Source organism: Artemia franciscana, chromosome 9 (genome assembly GCF_032884065.1).
Source record: "Artemia franciscana chromosome 9, ASM3288406v1, whole genome shotgun sequence".
NCBI classification, from domain to species: Eukaryota; Metazoa; Arthropoda; class Branchiopoda; order Anostraca; family Artemiidae; genus Artemia; species Artemia franciscana.
This window is the reverse complement of record NC_088871.1, coordinates 43,101,275-43,123,203: the sequence shown is the minus strand read 5'-3', so window position 1 is coordinate 43,123,203 and position 21,929 is coordinate 43,101,275.

Sequence of the window (21,929 nt, the reverse complement as noted above, 5' to 3'; positions counted from 1 at the left end):
ACAATTCTTACTCCATTAATGAGTGGGGTTACCCCTCCTCAACACCTTGCTCTTTATGCTAAAGTTTTTTGGCACTTTCAAAAAAGCAACTTATTGTTCTAATTCTAATTAAACAACCCTAGTGTTTAAGAAGTTGATTTTAAAGAATTGGGACAAAATTTATACTTTGGCACAAAGAGTAAGGTGTTGAGGAGAGGGCAACTCCTTATATATGTAATGATTTCTGTTTGTTTTAAATTGTAATGTTTCTAATTACTTTCAGTTGAAAAAACTTGTTTTTTATTTAATTTTGGATTGTTTTTTAAATAATGCCTGAATATCTGGCTCTACATCCATGAAAAATCCCTCTCCCCCCAGAAACATCCTCTGGATAATTCAATACTGACAAAAATTTACCCTGGATTAACCCTTAACATTTTTACACACAAACTCTTAACATTTCTACACAAAAAAAATGAATTAGTAAATAGAAAGCAAGATATATAAAGAAATTTTGAATTGGAATACTGGCAAATTCCCCTAGTGTATGATTGCCCCATGAAAATTTAACCCACTGGGAACATCCATCTCCATGAAAAATTTTCCCTGTGCAACATCCCATTAAGTAGAAAATTTTTCCTCCCCTGCCCTCTCAAAAAAGGCATGCATATTTCCTAATAACAAATACTATGCATAAACAATGGGTAAATGTTATAACTTAAAGACCTTTCCCTAGGGGCTGTGGGGGGTCAAGTTATCTCCAAAGACATAGTTATCAGGCCTTTCAACTATGCTGACCAAAATAGCTATCACAAAGTTTTATCAGACAAATTTAAGAAAAAAGTAGCATGGGATAGAATAACTTCCCATTACCATTAGAGTGAGCTTTCATCTGACTTTCTAGACCTAATGGGATAATATGATCACCCCTGAGAAGAAAAAACAACAACAAATAAACAGGCAGCTGTGATCTTTCTTCTGGCAAAAGCTATAGAATTTTATATTTTTGTAGATGGGAGCTTGAAACCTCCACAACAGGGTTTTTTGATATGCTTAATCTGATGATTTGATTTTCATTAAAGCTTTATGACTTCTAGGGGTCTTTCCCTCTCTTTTCAAATATCAGCCAAATTTTCTCAGGCTTGTCAATTTTACTTTTTAAAACTAAACTTAATGAAACTTATATATTTAGAATCAGCATAATAAGCCAATTCTTTTTATACCTACTAGTGTTAAGACTGTATTTTAGAGTTTCAGATAGCCTACTATTGAGCTGGGTTGCTCCTTACTACAGTTTGTTACCACAAACTGTTTGATAATATGCAGAGCAGTCATAGTTAACATATTTTACAGGGGAAGAACCTTCATCTTCACTTCTTTCCTTGTTTTTTCAGTTTTTCTAAGAAAGTCATGAATTTCTTATAACCTATGTACTTACAGAGTACATAGCCCCATCTTCAAATGTGTAAATACATACCCAGAATTGCATCCTGAATCTAAATATAACATATCAAGCTTGATAAATACAAACATTGGTTTCAACTTTGTGATCAAGTCTATCATAATACAATGATAAGGTGACCTAGGCATATTTCTTTAAGTAAAAAGAATGAAACACAAATTAGGGTTTGTAAGCATGGTTGCCACCTGCTCCTGTCCAAAGTGTGCTATTTTTCTCGAGAACAGGGTGCTACATAAGTGCTACACAAAATTTTTGCTAAATATGCAATTTTCGAGTAATCCTGCTTGGTGTTGATCAATTAAAACTTTTAGTCGAGTTTTCGATCACACAAAGATTACAGCATTTCTACGAATACCTTTGTTATTTTCACTAAGACATTGTACGCACATGCGTAATAAGCTGCGTGGCGCTTTGAGTTGCCAGCGATGGAAAAATTGTACTCTTTTTAGTACATTTTTTTCAAAGTAGTGAGTTGGTAATGCATTTGAAAAAAGTAGTACTTTTGCAGTACATTTTAAGAAAAGCAGTACTTTTTGAAAATAAATGTACTCTTTCTTCCAAAGGTGATCTAGTTGTATTTTGTCATAAATATGTTATCAGATTACCTTAAATTTAGTATTTGTAAGCTATTCAAATGAAGACAGCTATACAAAATTACGAAACATCTAAATGTCTAAAAACATTTGTTTTTGATATGTTATTCAAAACTTCCAAAAATTATTTCAAGGTGTTTCAAGCGGGATCACACGAGGTTAAAATAAATTATTGTTAGCAAGAATCTTCAAGCCCGGCTTCATTTTCCAGACGCCTGGGGCTTCCGGACAGTCAAGCCAACCCTTCCGCATTTTCATGATAATTATGATAGCTAATGTCACTGTCTACCAGTGTTTCCTAGATGTCCCTTTCAAATATCTATCTTTGCTTCACAGTCGCAACTGTCAATCAAAGCCAGGCTTCACCTTTCGGATTCCAGACAGCCGTTTTTGTCAAGATCTATTTTTCCTTGCGCAGCATACGCGGCGCGTTTAGAGTACAAACTACGGTTGCGACAGTGCAGAACGTCTTCTTGCACCTTCTTACTCATATTTGAACTATGTTTTCGAACCAGTTTTACTATAGCTGTCCAGTTTATCAAGTTGCAGTTGCATTGCATTACACACTGCATACAATTCGAGAGTAGTTTACGCTAATTTCGAAAAGTCTTTATCTTTCAGTGAACTGAACTTAGTGAACTGAGGTAGTTTTTAGAGGCAAAGATTTCCGAGGCTAAAGGTTTTTTCTAGCAGAAAAACAAGAGAAAAATACCCCCAGATTTAAGCAATGCGTGAAGCATGTGGTCGAAAGCAGGACTATTATTCGACTCATCTAGCAAAACTAGGCAGTAAAGAGGCTTTAAAGGCACAGTAAACTTGACTAGGCAACTTTCGGCCATCAAACCGGCCAGGGGGGCTTAGATAAATGTACAGGGACTTATTGTCGACAGGACCCCCCTTCTTTGTTATCTCGAAACCCCTCCTTATTGTTCCCAGAGCTAGCTGGCAGGCCCTTGCCCCTTATGCACTGTAATTATACACTTATGTACTGTCAAAGTTCGCCTTTTTACGTGTAGACCATAGTCAAACGTCACACCGGTAAAACGGCGTGGGCTCAATTCCTAGTTGCGGCACACAAACCTTTTGCTTTTTTTTTCTACTAAACCAAAAATCGAATTTTCGGAAACTGCCGGAAACTGCAATGGTCGTAACTAGAATTTTTCTTACTCTCAATATCGACTCAGGGCACATTCTTGATATGTCAGCTAGCTCCCTGAGTCAACTTTGAGTCAAGTTTGCTGTTCCTTTACGGATGCCCAGCTTTTTTTTTATCCAAATCACTGGTTTATTAGAGATCATTTTTTATTGTACTACAGATCATTTTCGAAAAAAATAAGAATGACTCTTGAATCAGTCGCAAAAATCTATTTCCTCTTCCTCATTTTGATCGACGCCAGTTGCGTTGCTACAAATGAGATTTACGTTCGTGGATCTCGATGCTCCCTTCCACTTCTGGAATGAAAGACGAAGACTGTCATCTATTTTCCAGGAGTTGCTGCTTCCAGCATCGGCGGAGCATCTGATCACATATCGCTTTGCAAACATCAGTGCACTCACAGTTTCAGTTTGGAGACGATTTCTAATTTTTGTTTTCAAACTGTGTTGAAACTGTGTCAAACTGCGCTGGAATAAGGAAGAGCACACAATGTCAACATTAACTTGGAAATTTCCAACTACACTGGCCTAGATATGCAGTCCTTGACGTCACTCAGCTGCTTCCAAAAGATTCCAGGATCATCGCTGGGTTCAAATTTCGGGAGATCCTCTTTTACTCGGCCAGCTTAGTCTATTGAACTTCCAGCTTATCTCGTAGAGTGTCACTTTCACCTTTGCTGTCGCCAAGCAGGTTCGGTAACGGATCATGAGTGGAACAATAGTATCCACTTTTCCAGAAACGGCCACGGTAGGATCTATACAACGAAGGTTCACCAATGTTTCATCTTTGTAATCAATTCTTATTGATACCTGCAAGCATATTTCGACGAGAAAGCTCAAACAGTTTGTATGGATTGTTTGCACTTGCTGCCTATTCAGCTGACCTGCGCTAGACGATGTAGCGATATAGTTCAGGGTGTTCGGCCCAAGCTTGAGCTCCTCCAGTTTTAGGAAATTTGGTGGAGTTAGTTTGACCCTGAATGGATCTCCTGCGATTGCTATTGCTACTTTTGTCACAAAGCATCTCAAAAGAGCAAGATAAGTCACTCTGGAACTCTGCAAGAGCCTATGAATGGGAGTTTTACTGCTCTGGAACTCTATATTCAGTTCGTTTACCTTTTCAAGGACAAAGGCAATAAAGTACAGGTAACCTTTAATCTTTGGGTCCTTCATACAAGCCAAAATCGGACTTGCCTTTTCTTTCGAAGATTTATCTCCTGCTGCATCACCTTCTCCGTGGCTTGCGATTCTCTTGACAGAGGCTTCCAATGATAGCCATCTTGTGTTTGCCACTTGAAGTAGGCGGTGGCTCTCTACACGTGCAAATTCTTGACACTTTTTAAACTCTTCCTGGCGCTTTGGGCTGCTTGCAATATAGTTTACAATGTCGTGATTGAATACTTCCAAACCCTCTGGTAGCTTTTTGGCGGCGTATGTTGTACATAACGCGAGCGAGTGACTTGTACAACCAAGAATGAACAAATTTGGTACTTCCTCTTTAAGCAGCACCCCTAGTCCTTTCACAGACCCAGTATTCACACTAGCATTATCGAAGCCTATACCCATTAAATTTTGTATAGGTATACCAAGGTCCGAAAGACATTTCATAATCAGGTTCTTCTGGCCGGCACTTGACGCGTCGTGCACGTCAAGAAGACCCAAAAAAACTTCACGAACATTGTAATTAGCATCCACATACTTTGCAATGATGACCAAAACTTTGGTCCATGACTTTTCCGTAGATTCATCTACAATAATAGCGAACTTGTTATTCCTTAACCAATTTGCAAGCTGCACTTTTTCCTCTGTGGCAAGAACATTCTTGATTATTCCAGTTGTCTTGGTTCTCGACGAGGCTAATGCTTGGCAAACAGCATCAGTTGGGAAACATGATTTCATGACTTGTAGCAATGAGTCAGTTTTTCTTATAGAAATATCCTCTTTGGCAACCAAACCTGCCAGGCGTAACTCAGCATCTTTAACTGAATCGTCAAAAAGCTGCTTCTTCTGCACTTCCGGTTTTTGCACAAACTGGTCAACAGGCACTGTGCATTTCATAGCCTGCACGTTTTGCTTGTGAAATATAGACTTGACATGTCTTTTGACATTGTAGATACTTCCTCGAATATCTTTCTTGCATAAATTACAATGAGCATGCTGACTGTTCATATCAGATTTACTAATAAACCCGCCGAGTTCAGGATCCATTTTCCACTTATCACAGAATTTATTTCGATTTTTGATTTTTCTGGGCTTGTTGGATATTTTCGACTTCTTCTGGTTAGTACTCTGTTTGTTTGGCTTCAGACTACTCTTGCGTTTTCTCGCTTCTTGATTATCAGTTGAGCTAGATTCGGATGTTTCTTCATCATCAGATGATTCAGAAGAGGAAGGGGAACTGTCGATTTTTACAACTGATTCAGAATCAGAAGACGAATCGGATTTATTCTTGTTCTTATTGGCTAGGAACTGAGTCAATGTACTTTGTTTCATGGCTGCAAAAAAAAGAAAAACACATTTGAACAAGCATGTGTTTCAGTCAATGGCTGAAAATTAATGGGATCAAAATTAAAAGAACAGTTTTTTGTTATTTAGATTGAGATTGATAGACAGGGTCTCCAGGTTTGTAGGCCTACCACAACATATGCAGCATTTGTTTGTTAAATATTAATATACTGGGAATTTTTAGTTTGAAACAAAACCTTAAAACCATGTAAAAATTTACAGAAGCCTTAATAACAACTTTGGCACCCGTTTCTAGGTGGTATTAGTAACAGTAACAGAACTTACAAAATAAATTTCCGATCTCATTAGTAATATGTAGAAATGTCACCAAATGTTGACTTGACACTTTGATAGTAGCCTACCCGCTACCTCATTCTTACCTGGTTTTTTGTTTTTTGTCTAGTTTAGTTGCTCTGAGGGAAGCACGCTTCCACAAATATTTGAATGAAAACCAATGAAAACATAAAACAATCTTCAAACCATAAAAGAAAATACTGATTTCCACTTCAAATGGAATCAGACAGTAGTTCAAGCCACTTTTTGAGATTTGTATAGCCCAGACAAAGGATTTGAGGAAATATATTGAAATGTGTCACGGTATCATCTAAACCTGTTGAACGAACATTTTGTGACATTTTCTTGAACCAGACAGTTAGATCGGTAATTTGTTTACTTATTATTTTATTTCAGTGTTATAAATTCCCTTCTATGATTGTACAGTCCAGTTAGAGCACATCTGAACTCTTTCAAAGTAAAATAGACATAGAAAAAGCAATTCTGCTACTTAAAAAAAAACAAATAATTTAATTGAGTTTGTGACCACAGCAGTTTTAAACAGGTCAGAAGGGCTTAAATTTGATTAGGAACTAATAAAATATGATTGAAACCGTGAAAATACAGTTTTGAACAGGATAAATGGCAGGCGCTGACCTTTCATCTTCATCTGGACACAAAATGGAATTCTCCATTGCTTTGCTCAAAAACAAAGGCAGGGCAAAAAGCATTTGACATACCAAAAGATAGACATGGACTCCAGCTACAATCTGATCAAGAGAGCAAGTACACAAGAAAATTACGGAAGATGAAAGAATTGTTTTTAGCAATTAAGTATTGGTAAGTATGGTCCTAAAATGGCTAAAAGGTGCTAACCTAAGCCTAAGGTCACCCTCTTGTACCTGAGTTTGCCTGTACACTTCACTCAGATGCTCTTGTATCATGATTTTTTTTTACCATTTCTTTAACCAACAAAACTGACATTATTGCAATAAGCTGTCAGTAAGTCTCACCTGTCTACCTCCATTAAAATCCACACGTCAAGCACAATTTGAAATTGGCACCAAGCGAGTTTTCTTTTCCTGAGGAAAAATCAAGTTGCTTCAACATAAGTTGAAATTCCCACTTAAGAGAACTTATCAAACTAGAAAGCTCAGCAGAAGATCCTCCTCCAGTCTTTTTAAATCCCCTGACTTGCTGCCACTGGTCCTAATATTTTTTTCCCGAAAATTGTAGCACTAAGGTGCTACATTTTTCCAGACTTTCCGAAATAGTGCTACATTTTACCCTGGTCGTGCTACGGTGCTACATAGGCAAAAATAGTGCTACAATTAGCACTATAGTGCTACAGGTGGCAACCCTGTTTGTAAGCGTTTATCTTATAAGAATAGTGACTAATACAAATCTCTATAACTGTGATTACCACTTATTACCTCAGATCGATGATGATGATGAGATGAATTTCGGACCCCTCTTGACTACATGGTCACTCAGGTCCTCTCTCTATATTCTTCGAATATTTGCTTGCTACGCTGGAAATTAAATGATTCCCAGCGTCTTTAATTACATCCTCTTGTCACATCCAATTTTTTCTAAGAATTGCACTACTAAGCGTATGACTGAGGTATTTAGTTCATCACTTAAGAAACCACCAAGTAGTAAATTTACTGAAATATTTTCCTTTTGTTCCTTGAAGAATGATTCTATGTGTCTTCTCTGATGCATATAATGATCACAATCAATTAAAATATGTTCAACTGTCTCTTCACTGTCACAGTGATCACAGATATTATCATCTCCATAAAATCTTGCAAGGTATGAATGAGTACCTGCATGTCTGGACCTTAGACGAAAAGCTATGGTTCCTTCTCTTCTAGTCAGATTCCTGTAGATTTTCAGTTCTGACTTCCTTCTTGTGTTTTGCTGACTTCCTTCTTGTATTGGTTGTAAACCAATTTCCCGAGAGGTTACGATTTTCTTCAAAATAGTACTGCTGCTGCTTTTTTATAACCTCCTCAATCATCATAATCTGAATTGGAGTTTCACAACATGTGAAGGGGTCCTCAATAGTGGTGCCATCTTTTGCAGCTCGGTCAGCTATATCATTTCCATGTATATCAACATGAGCTGGAACCCACTGTAAAACAATTTCTTGACCTGTGGGTATTGTGACTAATTCTTTATAGCAACTGGCCACTTCCCTTGACCGTGTCCCACTTCTACTTATGTTGGTGAGTGCTTCCAGTGCACTCTTCGAATCAGAGCAAATCAATACTTTAGGATATTCTTTCAGATTTTCTTTTGTATATATTACTGCTTTCTTTATTGCTATAACTTCAGCTTGAAAGATCGACGTTTGTTTGGGTAACTTATACTGTGCTGTAATTTTCTTTTTTGGTATAACAAATGCAGCTCCAACTGGACCACAGTCATCTACTTTGGATCCATCTGTATAAATATCAAGGAAATCCCTAAATGCTTCTTCAATCAGCAACTTGAAGCTAGTGGCAAAGTCCAAGTTTTCTTTTTTCTCCATGACCATTGAGCATTTTATTTTGCAACACTCCCATGGTGAAGGTAAGTCCATGTCTGGAACACGTAACATTTCTGTGATCTTTAGTTCTAAGTCAAATTGAGCACATATTTGAATGGACCTTTCAAGGAAGTTTAATTGGTTCTGCTTTCTGTGTTTGTTTGCAGTTGTATGCAGACCTCGTTTTACAATCCTTGATTTCACTGGATTTGTTTCATCTGACCCCCATACTTTTGCTAAATATTTTAGTGTAACAGTGTTCCTTCTAGTTTCGAGATCATCCAGGCCACTTTCTGCCAACATGAATGAAACCGGGGTCGTTTTCCTAGCTCCAAATGCAATCCTCAATGCTGTATTTTGTATAACATTTAGCTTTTTAAGGGATGATTGATTTGCAGGGTGATATACAGCTGCTGCATATTCTAACTTTGACCTGATATATGTTGTGTAAAACTTAATTAGAAAGTCAGCTTTGCTTCCCCTTGTGATGGCTGTTAGTGTCTTCATTATGTTGATTCTCCTAATGCAGGCTGCTTTAATGCTTTCAATGTGTAAATTCCAGTTCAAACGTTTTTCAATTATGCATCCCAGAAACTTTATTTGGTCCACAAATTTGATGGGCATTTTATTTAGGATTAAAGATGGCACTTCTATAGACTTCTTTCTTGTGATAAGCATGGCTTTTGTTTTGTGAGCCGAAAAGCTTAAATCAATGTCACTTGCCCAAATTTCAAGCTGTTCAAGAACGGATTTTATTACTGGCACAACATCTTCAATTGTTCTTCCAACTGCCCACAGGTTATTGTCATCTGCAAAAATTCCTGCACTAGAATCACCATCATCTAAAGGTATGTTGTGTTCACCCAGATTATAATAATCTGGACCCAAAGTTGATCCCTGAGGGACTCCCCTTTTTCTTTTGGTGAAATGGCTGGTGATGGTGTTTCCCACCCTAACATGCACTTCACGATCTTCTAGATAATTTTTCGTAAACATTAGCATTCTTCCACGGATCCCCGCCTCAATTAGTCCCAGTAATATCTGGCTGTGTACCAAATTATCAAATGCACCATCAACATCTAGGAAGACAGCTATCATTACCAACCCGTTTTGTAAAGTATAGGCAGCATCTCTTTGAAAACAAACCAGGTTATCAATAGTACTCTTGTTTCTCCTAAACCCACACTGCACATCTTTAAGTATTTTTCTTTTTTCCACTTCCCAGTTTAGCCTTTTCTTTACAAGTCTTTCATAAACTTTGCCTGACACGGGTAATAAAGTAATAAATCTGTGGTTTTCGATCTTTGAAGTGTCTTTACCTGGTTTGGGAATCATCACTGCTAGTCCCCCCTTCCACACTTTTGGGAAACATCCACTCTTCCAGGCAATATTTATTATTTCTAACAGCACTTCTACCCATTCTTGTGGGAGATTTTTAACTAGTTGGGGATACACCATATCTGCACCAGGGGCTGTATTTGGCAAATTCCTGATGATATCCTCTATTTCCACTAAGGAGAAAGGCTGATTGTATGGTTCTTGCTGGTCTTTATTAGTCAGCCGTTTCACTTTTGCTGCCATTCTTGATACTGCTTCTTCATCTGGATCCTCCTTTCCAATTATTTTTTCCATATGTTTGACGCTTGCATTAGCTTTGTCCAGATCACTTGCCAAAATTACATTTTCATAAACTAGAGGTGGGTTGCTTGTTTTGTTTGGCTGTTTGTTTTGCATCCTGCGTATAAACCCGTAAACTTTAGCTGCTGGTCTTCTGAAATTTAGATTTTCAAGAAACTCTCTAATACTGCTCTTTTTTGCTATGGACACTGTTCTCTTAAACCTTGCATAGGATCGTTTGACATTAATCAGATTTTCTACAGTTGTTGCTATGGCATAAATTCTTTCATTTTTCACATAGTCCTTCTTTGCTTCTTCACATTCTGTATTCCACCAAATGTTATTTTTGTGAGTCCTTTTTGAGTTACCTTTTAGTGGAATAGCTTTCTTAGCTGCTGTTAATATATTGCTTTGAAATACATGGATTTTATCGTCAATCAATGTTTCTGCTTCCACTAATACCTGAATTGATATGTTTTCAAGCTGTTCTCTATACTTAAGCCAATTTGCTTTTTTCAATCTGAAGTGAGGGGTGCTTGTGCTTTCCAATTGGGCTGGACTACTACTCTTATTATGACCCTCAATGTAGATTATTATGGGGGAATGATCACTAAATAGCAATGTATGATCTGGAATTGTAACAGTAGTCCTTGTGGCTAAATTAGGGCTAGCAAATGTTAGGTCAATTGTAGTGTGACCACCAGTGAAATGATTTTTACGGGTTGGCACTCCATTAGGAGTGGTCAGGCAAATTGGAGATTGTAACAGAAAGTCCTCCATACTCCTTCCAGATGAGTTCACAATATCGCATTTGCACCAAACCTTGCTGTGTGCATTAAAATCACAGTCCTTCATTAGTAGGAATATTCTTTGATAACTCATCAATAATGCCACCAATTTCACTATTGTTGCCATTTGCATTGTATACATTTATAATGTTAATGGTTGATCCATCTTGTTGAAGTATCCTGCAGCCATTGATTTCAACTTTATAATCTGGATGATCCTGCAATTCAATCTCCCATTCAGTGAAATGTAAATGCTTTTTCACGCAGGTCAGTACTCCACCTTTTGTACCTTCTGATCTGTCTTTTCTTATCATATTATATCCTTTAAAAGTCAGATTTATGTATGGCTGCAACCATTTCTCTTGTATGCATATTACATCAATTTCATTCTCCTGACAATATTGTAAAATTAGGTCTTTTTTCTCTTTCATTACTGATTGGGCATTCCATGATAAAATTTTAAGGTTCATTTTGGGCATTTTCAATTATTCCATTCATATTACAAACACTGGCAATCTTTTGTTGATTGAGACACCCTAACTCTAATTCTTCTACCAATCTGCAAAGTCTTTCAATTTGCTCAGATAATGATATCTTGCTCATTTCCAACAATTCGGCTTTACAGAGTAAGCCTATTACCATTTTTTCTGCAGTTTCTTGTTTTGTAACCTTTCTTATTTGTTCAACACTGTTGGCTGAACTAAAATTGTTTGGTGCCAGACTTTTCAAATTTGTCCTGTTAGCTGCATCTGCATAGCTCTTATAAGTTACTTGGGCCATCCTGTAACCCATTTGATAAGATTCTGCCACTTGTAGTATTTCACGATTTTGTTTCCTCACTGGACAAGCAAACAAAGTGGATGCATGATTTCCTCTACAGTTGGCACAAGAATAAGCCCTTGGTCTATCTGGGGAAATTTCACTTTTCAAAGGACATTTGTCTGATGAATGTTTATTTGAACAACGTAGACACACTGGTTCCTTGGCTCTACAATCCTTTTGCAGGTGGCCATACTTCTGGCATTTGTGACACTGCATGATTCTACAATGGTACACATGTACTTCTCTTTTCCTCCCACAAAAGCAAATGTTTGGAGGTAATTTGTCACTTTCAAATGTCACCATTACTGCAAAACTGTCTTCTAGTTTTCTTGTTTCCCTGTTGAACCTTTTTTGTCTCACTATGTCACGTATTATCATTGCACTTTGTAGGCACTCCATTATATCTCCTGTTGTTAAGTTAAGAGGAACTCCCTTTACTATTCCTCTCACAAGGGGCACTTTCAATTTTGCTGATACCTTAATGTCACCAATTTTTTCAATGTTCAGAATTATGTTTTTTGCATCCTCATTTTGAAGGTATACAGTCATTACAGACCTGCCTCTCATAACATCAAACTCAAACTTGTGGCTTGTAAGCAATACTTTAAAAGACTTTACCAGGTCAAAGTCAGGTGGTAAAACTTCCCCTTTATTAATCACTTCGATTTCAACCTTGGTGGTAAATTGTTCTGCTGTGGGAATGTTAACATTTGAAAACTCCTGTTTGGGTAGTTTATCAATATTCTGTCTTTTTGTCTCCAGAATATAGGATTTATTAGAACCTGGGGAAACATCTCTTCTTTTACGGCCAAAATTCTGGATTTGACCAAGCCTTGGCATTTCTGTTTGTCTTTTGGCTCCTTCCACATCATATGGGTTTGCAACTGCCCTAATCTCATCATCACTTTCACATGACAGTGCTGGGAATTGTTCTGAACTTAATGGAGTAAATCTATTAGCTATAGGCACATTGTAACATGGGGGGTTGTTTACTTTTTCTTGTTGGATCACTGAGTTTTGCTGAACATTGATACAATTTGATGGTGCTGAAGCATAGCCATGGCTATAGGAAGATTGGCCCTGATACTGGTTAGGCCAGCCTTGTGGATGTCCATACTGCCCAGGACTCAGCTGATAAGGCTGAGCCCAGTTCAACATCCCTTGCTTTCCATTATAATAAGGGTTAATTGGCACAAATTGTCCCTGACATCCCTGGGGGTCTGGCAAATTATTCATCCTTCCCAAATTCACTTCAACTTATAGGCCTATTGTACAATTGTCAAAAAGTTTTAAAACACAAAAGTATCAATGAATTCTAGAGAATCACAAGTAATCATATAAAATTATAAACTTGAAGCAAAGATTTTACATCCAACCGTTAATCTTTTCTTCCTCCACCTGGAGGATGACTGTTGTTGTTGTTGTTGATTCCAACGTTTTTGGAGCATGAATCAGCTCCGTCACGTACGTATCAATCTTGTCCAGACAATGTGTATGGAGAATTTTTAAGAAACGATGACTACTTTCAGATTAGTGAATCACTTAGAATCGTTATTTGCAGATTCTTTATTGGTGGCAAACCATTTTTTCCACTAGTATAGCCACCTACGTCAGACCACCCTAATTAATTCTATAGTATTTACAGCCGTAAATTACAATTTACATTAAAGTTCGTGGGAAACACATTAAACTTATACAATATATTGAATACATTAATAAACATTTGACTTGATACAACATGACCCAAGACTGTTAAAGCACATCGAATAAACTTGAAGTTCTAATAAAACAACCCAGTGCAGAAACAGACACCCTACGAGCCCACGGAGGGGCGGATGAATGACCCACCACCGCACGGAAAGTAAAGGCACCAAAGAGCTTTAGAACTTTTCTTTTTAATATTTCACGCTGGATATAATACTTTTTACACGACATTATAACATGGCGGACATCTTCATATACATTACATACAATGCAATTTGGGGAGTCAACCAAATTCCATTTAAAGAGAACAGAATTCACTTTAGCATGGCCAGATCTGATTCGAAATATTGTTGTGGCAATTTTCCTCTCACTGTGAATTAGGTCCAATGGAGGAGGCTTAAAATCATATAGATCCAAGATTGTATTAGTGGACTTTCTTGTGAAATCAGCTTTCTCATCAATTGCGGATTTGGCCTCATAACCCTGAATATATTCACTCAGGGACAAGTTTACATCCAACAATTCACCATTTCTGCAAGCCCATTTTGCCATTTTGTCAGCTGACTCGTTCCCAGGAATACCTGCATGTGCTGGGACCCATGTAAGTTGTAGATCATAGCCATGTATTAGAAGGTCATCAACTATTTTTTCAATTTGTGCAGCAGTTTCTTTGGCATCATTTCGTTTCATAGCTAAGTAATTTAATACAGATAGAGAATCAGAACAAATCAAAAAGCTACCAACTATACCGTTTGACTTAATATAAAGAAGTGCTTGATAAATAGCAATCATTTCTGCAGAAAAAACAGTAAGCTTGTCAGGTAGCTTAAATCCGCAAGAAGTACCAGTTGACGGGACTACAAAAGCGCAGCCTACACCCATTTCCGACTTAGATCCGTCAGTATATATGTGAGTAAAGTCAGTCCATTGCAGAGTCAGCCTATACCACTCTAATTTTAAAATTATTGTTCCTGAATCATTAATTCTATTATCTAGAGCTAAATTAATTACATTACCTATTCCGTTGAAGCGTGAGGAAAGGTCATCTATATTTGGGGTTGGAACTAGGCCTGGAAGGCCAGCATTACTCATCAGACAAGAATATTTATAGACTGTAGGGGAAAACCTTGGTCTAAACTGGAGATCTTGATTCCATGTAGCAATGCATTCTTTATAAACAATATGATTTGTTGATCCCATTTTTTTTAGAAAGTAACGGGCTTGAAGATTATTTCTTCTCCTCTGAAGTGATGTGACGCCAAGCTCACAGTAGAGGGCTGGGGTGGGGGTGGTTTTTAAGCAGCCTAGAGCTCGTCGGAGAACTTGATTAAAAGCTGAATCAAGTTTCTGGAGGTTGTGCTTAGTTGCTTCCCTATAGAACATGCTACCATAGTCCAGTTTGCTGGTGATTGTTGCTCCAATTAGTTTTGAAACACAAGAATATGGGGCTCCTCTTTTAGAGAGGCAGATTGCATTGACAAAGTTTGCCCTACTTCTCAGGTTACCAACAAGATAGTCGATGTGGTTAGTCCATAGCAACTTTGAATCCAGTAAGACTCCTAGATAGCAAAATTTCTCTGCATGTTGGATGTCCACTCCTGCTAAAGACACAATGGGGGGTTGAGCATTTGTTCGATTTTTCCTTGAGAAAAGAACACTTACTGACTTCTCTGTTGAAAATGACATGTAGTTTTCCATTGTCCAATTTTCTAAGTAATACAGGGCTTTTTGGACTGAAGCCTTAAGGCATCCCCTATCTCGAGAGGAGGCAGCTACTGCAATGTCATCAGCATATAAGTATAGTTTACAACCCAGTATCGTATCTAAGTTTATATCGTGACAATATACTAAAAACAATAAAGGACTTAGTACCCCTCCTTGGGGGAGACCCACATTATTTGGAGCACTAAAAAAGCCAGACGAATGATTTTCTAAAGTTATTTCTATTTTCCTCTCTGTCAAGAAATTACCAATCCATTCCACGATTTGAGGGTTAATATTTAGCTTCTTTAGTTTTGCCATTAGAGTAGGGATATTAACTCTGTCAAACGCTGAAGTCATATCAAGGAAAACAGCTAGAGTTTCTTTTCCTAGGCGGAATCCCTCTTTTATTTGATTTTCAAACCTCACAAGACAGTCTATTGTACTGCGTTGGGGCAGAAAGCCTAGTTGTTCTGGCTGAACTACTTTCTCAATTTCTGGTAGAACTATCTTTTTTATCAGTCTCTCCATTAACTTGCAGAGGCATGACGTCAAGGCAATTGGGCGATATGATTTTGGGGATGTAGGGTCCTTTTGGGGTTTCAGGATTGGTATTATTGCAGCTTTTTTCCAAAGCGATGGGACATAACCTTCCTTGATGGACCTATTAAACAAAGTTAAGACAGAAGCCTTAAGCAGGGGGGACATGTTGGACAGCATCTCATTGTGAATCCTGTCTGGGCCCATAGCCCCTGGTTTTAATTTTTTAATAATCGTATCAATATCCTGTTCTACAAGTTCAATATCATTCTTAGGGAAGACCTGTGTAGGTTGCATAGTGGGTCGGTTTTGAGTAGAAAGTTGTGGAGGAATGTTTGCAATTAGATACTCTTTCAGAAGTTTTATTTTCTCGGGTGTTGTGGCGGCAGTGGTTCCGTTGTGTATCATGATGCCAGATATTGGGGAAGACCTTTGTCCAGTGTAGACTTTCCAGCTCCTCCACAACTCTTTGATTGATGTAGTCTTCGTAAACTTTGTCTCAATTAGAGTCTTCCATCCATTCTTGATTTCTTGGGGAACAATTTTCCTAAAGATGGCTTGTTTTGCATTCATTTCAATTTTGTTTGTAACTGTAGGATTTCTTCTAAACTTGTTTCTTGCCGTGTTTCGTTCCTTATAAGCTTTTTGGCATGCAGCATTCCACCCTGGTGTGGAGTTTCTAGATTTTCTTTTAAGTTTTACATACCCAAATACCCTTTCACTAGCATTCACCATAACTTGAGTTAACTTCTCATTAAGCTCCTCAACAGAGGTAGGTAGTTCAACATCCGTCAGATCCGAGTCTACCTCTCTCTGCCATTCAGGCCAGGACTCCTTGCGGAACTTCCAACTCACCGACTTCATTAACTGAAGTCTATAAGCAGAAAAATTAAGCACCGACATCACTGGGAAATGATCAGAGTCAAAGGGTGACGGTATAATAACCTCAAAGTCAACTGAAAGGTCTAAAGAAGCAATTGTTAAATCTATAGTAGAAGTCTTCCCATTTAAGGGGTTTAGCCTAGTACCTAGATCTATTGGAGTGATAAGACAAACCATATTTTGAGGATCAGTAATAAAATCTGCCAGTAAATTAGAATTATTATTTGGAGAAGATGTTGAGTCCCACATTGGGTTATGAAGGTTGAAGTCACCAGCAATTATTTTCCTCTCATTACATTTCTGAAAAGCATCTTTGAACTGTTTAAAATCAAAGTCAGTTGCAGTCCTGTTATAATAGTTGATAACGGATATCCAGTTATCCGTTCCATCCTCTTTGACAGATATAATCCCAATTTCATTTTTTCCTGGGGTAAAATCATCTACTATTTTAAACGGGATATTATCCTTAACTAAAGTCATAAGTCCTCCCCCTGGTCCTGTCTTCCTATCCCATCTAGCCATGCTATAGCCTTTAAAATTTGGGGAAGTTTTCTGTTCATTCAATAAAGTTTCCTGAATTAGTACAATATCTGGCTTACTCCTCACTAGAAGGTTTTTCAATTCTACTACCTTTGATTTTCCCATTCCCCTAATGTTTAGTTGGATTACCCTTGTAGTCATTCTTTGATTTTTTGTTTATGAACACGCTTATTTAATGTCTTTTTCTCTGGAGAGGACAAAATTTTCTTTGGAACAAAGATATCTTCATCCATACCATCCTCTGAGTCTGTTTCATTTCCAGAAACAAAGGATTCAGATTTCTTCAGTGAAGACAGGATCTTCTGTACCTCTGACTTCGAGCTTTTGCTTAACTTTACACTGGAAGCAATCAGTGAGCACAATGATGACACTACTGTGGTTAGTTGGTCTATTTTTTCTCTCAGTAAGACAACTTCCTTGTTAATTGGTTCCTGTATTTTTGCTTCTGGTGGGATTGAAGGGTGAACAAGGACTGGAAAATGTTCAAAGTTTAAAGCTGGTGGTGGTGTGTGCAGAGTCTTCCCTTTGGTGTCAGTGAAAGCTTGAACTGCATCTTTGAATGATATACCTTTTGTGACTGACGTTTTCAGAATTGCAGCTCTAAACTTGTAATCCTGGCACTCTTTACTGAGGGCAGTGTGCTGTCCATTACAGTTTGCACATCTTACTTTTTGTTCATTTCTGTTTTTGTTTAACTCAGGGCAAGCTGTCATGGGGTGATTATCTCCACAAATACCACAAGTATCTTTACCCCAACAGTTTAGAGAGTTATGGCCAAATTTCTGGCACTTGAAACATCTCAACGGTTTTGGTATGAACTGTTTCACCACAGTGAGGGCACTCCATATAGGAATTATTGTAGGAAAATCCATTTCTTGAGAGAAGTCAACATGTATAGTGTAGCTAGTGTATGGTTTACCATCTCTAGATGTGGGATGAGGGTTTAGTACAGTTGCCTTTGTAACCTGTTCTACTTGCTGAATCTCCTTACAGAGTTCTTCAGGAGTAGCTAAGTCCCTGGGAACGTATAGTACTCCTTTTCTGCTTGAGTATAGCATATTTTCTGGCTTCATTTCAAATTTGATCACTATATTATTCAATGTGAGATCCCTTATGCCTAAGATCTTATTAGCAATGTCTAGATTTTTTGGAACAACTTCAAGAGAGCCTCTAGGACCTATTCGTGGGAGTATTTTCCCATAATCATTTCCTAGAGCTACAGCCAATCTACGCCCTAGATATCCAGCAGAAGTCTTTGATAGAGGGACTAGCATACCCTTGTCATTAGTGTCAGTAATTTTTGTCATATCATGACCTTTAGCCAACAAATTTGGTACAGTGGGTCCACCTCTAACTCCCCCACAACCTCCACCCTTCCCAGGACTACCAGGAACCATTACTTCTTTCACGTGACAAGCTTACTTTGCAGAAAAAAAAAAAAAAAAAAAAAAAAAAAAAAAAAAAAAAAAAAAAAAAAAAAAAAAAAAAAAAAAAAAAGTGAATGCACAAATACGATTAAACAGACCTCAATAAAGTAAAAAGAGAGGCAAAAATACAAGCAAATAAGGGCACTATATACAACACATACATACAAGTAAGCAATATTTCATATGGCACAAGATCTCAAGGAGATAAAAGAGCCTAAAAGGTGGTCTGAATATCAACCATACAGTCCCTTCACTGTTTTGCATTTACCAAAATTCAATAAACACTTTTTCACCTTCACATTAATTTGTTATTTTTTTTTTCAACCATCAAAATCTTCAGGTATTACTATTTTCTACAACTTGAATTGTTGCCAAGCAGCGTTTTTGGAGGATGACTCTTACCTCAGATCGAATATTCATATTTTAGATTTTTGAAATAGGCACTTCCAGGCTTCATGAGTGTTGCCACATAACTAGGAAGAAAAAATGGTGCCAATCAAGTGAAAGAGTTGTGTTTTTGCGGTATTCTTCCTGCCGAAATGCGGTATAATTTGTAGCATGGTTTGATGTCTGTAACACAAACACGTCACCGCTAACTTGAACAAAAAGCAACTTGTTTTAAATCACTTAGTTTTTCGCAGCTTTTTCTTTTAAGTGTTTACTAAGGTCTATTTTTTTCAGAAGTAAGATTTTACCCTAAAACTTGCGTAAAAATATCAGAAAAGAACAAAAAAAAAAAAAAAGCGACACTCCCGGATCCCATTCTCCTAAATGAAAAGGAAAAATAAGTAATTAATGATAAGTTTATGTTTTCTTTATTTTCCGGTCTTCTCATTCGTTCTCTAGCCTTTATAGCTTGACTGTCTTCTTTCTGGAAAAGTTGAAGCAGGACAATCTACTCTTTTCTTTTGTAGACCAAATTAAAAGTTTATTCTTCGGTTTTCGTCTCCTTTTTCATTTCTTTTTCAAAATGACCTAAATTAATATATTATACTAACGATATTACACATTAACACTTTTGTCCCATTTTTTATTTTCTGATCCTCTTGTTTACCGGTCTTAAAAACGAAAATAAGAGACTTGGTGGCTTTCTTACCAAATTTTTGGAAAAATGAACATACTCCGGATGTCCTCCGAAATCAATTGATGCTAGATTTAAAAATTTATTGCTGGCTTAGCAAATATACAAAGTAATAGTGTCGACCAGAACGCTGTTTTTTTTTGTCTTAGAAACGGAAAAAGGGATGGCTTTCCTATCAGATTCTTATAAAAAAAAACAAAGATACCCTAGCCGTCCTCAAAAACGTTTGAATACTGGATTTAAAAATTATTTCTGGCTAAGAAAATATACAAAATGATAATCCCGACCAGAATTCAGATTTTTTTTCTTCTTTTTTAATTTTAGATTCTTTGCAGCACAGAAAAGTTTTTACACAATCTATTTTTTTAAATAGGTCTCAAAGACATAAAAGTTTAAAATTAAAAGAATTTGAAATGATGAATTTTCTGCAGCTTTATCAACATTTCAGGGGATTATACGATTTACTTGCTGCAATAACAGTCAAAAGCATTGTTTAGATTTTTATTTGTGAGCTTATTCTCACCCTCTACCCTACCCCAAAGAAAAAATGGTATGTACACCCTTGTTTATAAATATAGCTACGCAAGATACAACTTTTGTGACTTTTTTTCTTGATGTATATCCCCTTTTTTCTCAAAGCTTGACTCTACCAATAAGAGATTCCTACTTAAAATGACTAGGCTGTCAATCGAAAGTAAATGTTCAAAAAGTTTGTAGACACGAGATTTTGGCTTGAAACGACCGCTCCTGTTTACATGTCCACCCATTGGGTTTTTACTGGATTTATAACCAGTCTTCCACATCAAAAGCTACTTTTTCAACTTGTAGTGAAGGAATAGTGCACAGTGACCTTGAAATATGATATTTTGTGAAAATTAGACGAAAAAGGAAACGGCTGGCAATAAAGTTTTTCTATGATCGTGATTAGTTTCTAATGAGAATTATCATATTGAATTCGACAAAAATGTTCAAAAGAATCATCCACATTGGCAGCAATGACACTCAGTATCAAAAAGTGTGTCACATTCGCCAGGCCTACATTGGAAACATTTGTATTCATAGCTATACACTCAGTCGAGACTTTGTTAGCCTTCAGTTTAATGACTTGTCATGGCTGCAACTGCCTTTTTCCTGACGTTTCCGGCCACGTTTGGTGACTGATGTTGAAGAAAGACCTATTGAACTAAAAAAAATTCTTTGACAGTTTTACTCCCTTTGAAACGCTGAAAAGACGCTCAGCAATAACGTTTGATATTGGCAATGAAAAGATATTGAATCATTTCAAAACGCTTGAAAGTAATCCTCCAGCAGGAGATTTCAATATGAGGATACATTGCCGATCCGTCACTATCTCGAAGTTGTACAAATTTTTGAGGTTAAAAACTTCAGGTAAAGTTTCCCCTTGATATGGACCTCCATTCCAATTTCATCTTTGCTTTATTCCTTATACAAGGGTCAAAGTACTCAAAAAGTTGATGAGGGTTAGGAACACTCAGTTAATAACTAGAACTTGTGGTTAGAAAAGGGAGGAAGTCATAGATATTTTCAGAGAAGGGAAACCAGCATAAAATCTGTTTGATATTGTCTACATTTGAATATCTTGTCGAAGGACAAATTCTGGAACTTTCAGCTAAGAAAAAAGCATCAACAACTTCACTCGTTTCAATCCCCATAAAGAAAATATGTCCTTTATTTCAAATGTAGATGCTGGGGTCAAGAAGATAATATTTGTATTATCGTGCGCATTGATGATGAAAGGATTAGTTTCTCAAATAAATGAAGGCTTCATGAAGTTTAAACCTAAAGCATGAACTGGAAGCCTTTTACCTGAATTTTCAAAAGATATGTGAAAATTGAAACAAAGTAATGTATACAAAATCAGAAATTAGAGACCAATATAGGTAAGATTACAGAATAGGGACCTGTTGCAATAAAGATGGCAGATGGGCTTCCCAATCAAAACAGCATGTAGCCTAAACTACATCGAGAAATATTAACCGACCTCCTTAAGGCAGCATCTAACCAACTTTACATTTGCAGCCTAATTGACTGAATAATCTGGAATCGGAAAAAAGGTAAAAAATACATAATGATAATTTTTTAACCCTAGCAGGTTAAGGATTCGTAAGATTTACGACACCAAAACACATTTTTGCGGTTACCATGGAAATGGATACATTGCGCAGACACACCTCCCATATATACTAATAATGGTATTATCATTAATCAGTTTTTAAGCTGTCACCGGGGTTTCTTTACCTGAACTAGTTGGGGAGATGTCAAGGCAAGTAGTAAAATTTACGAAGGCTTATTATCTACGTAACTTT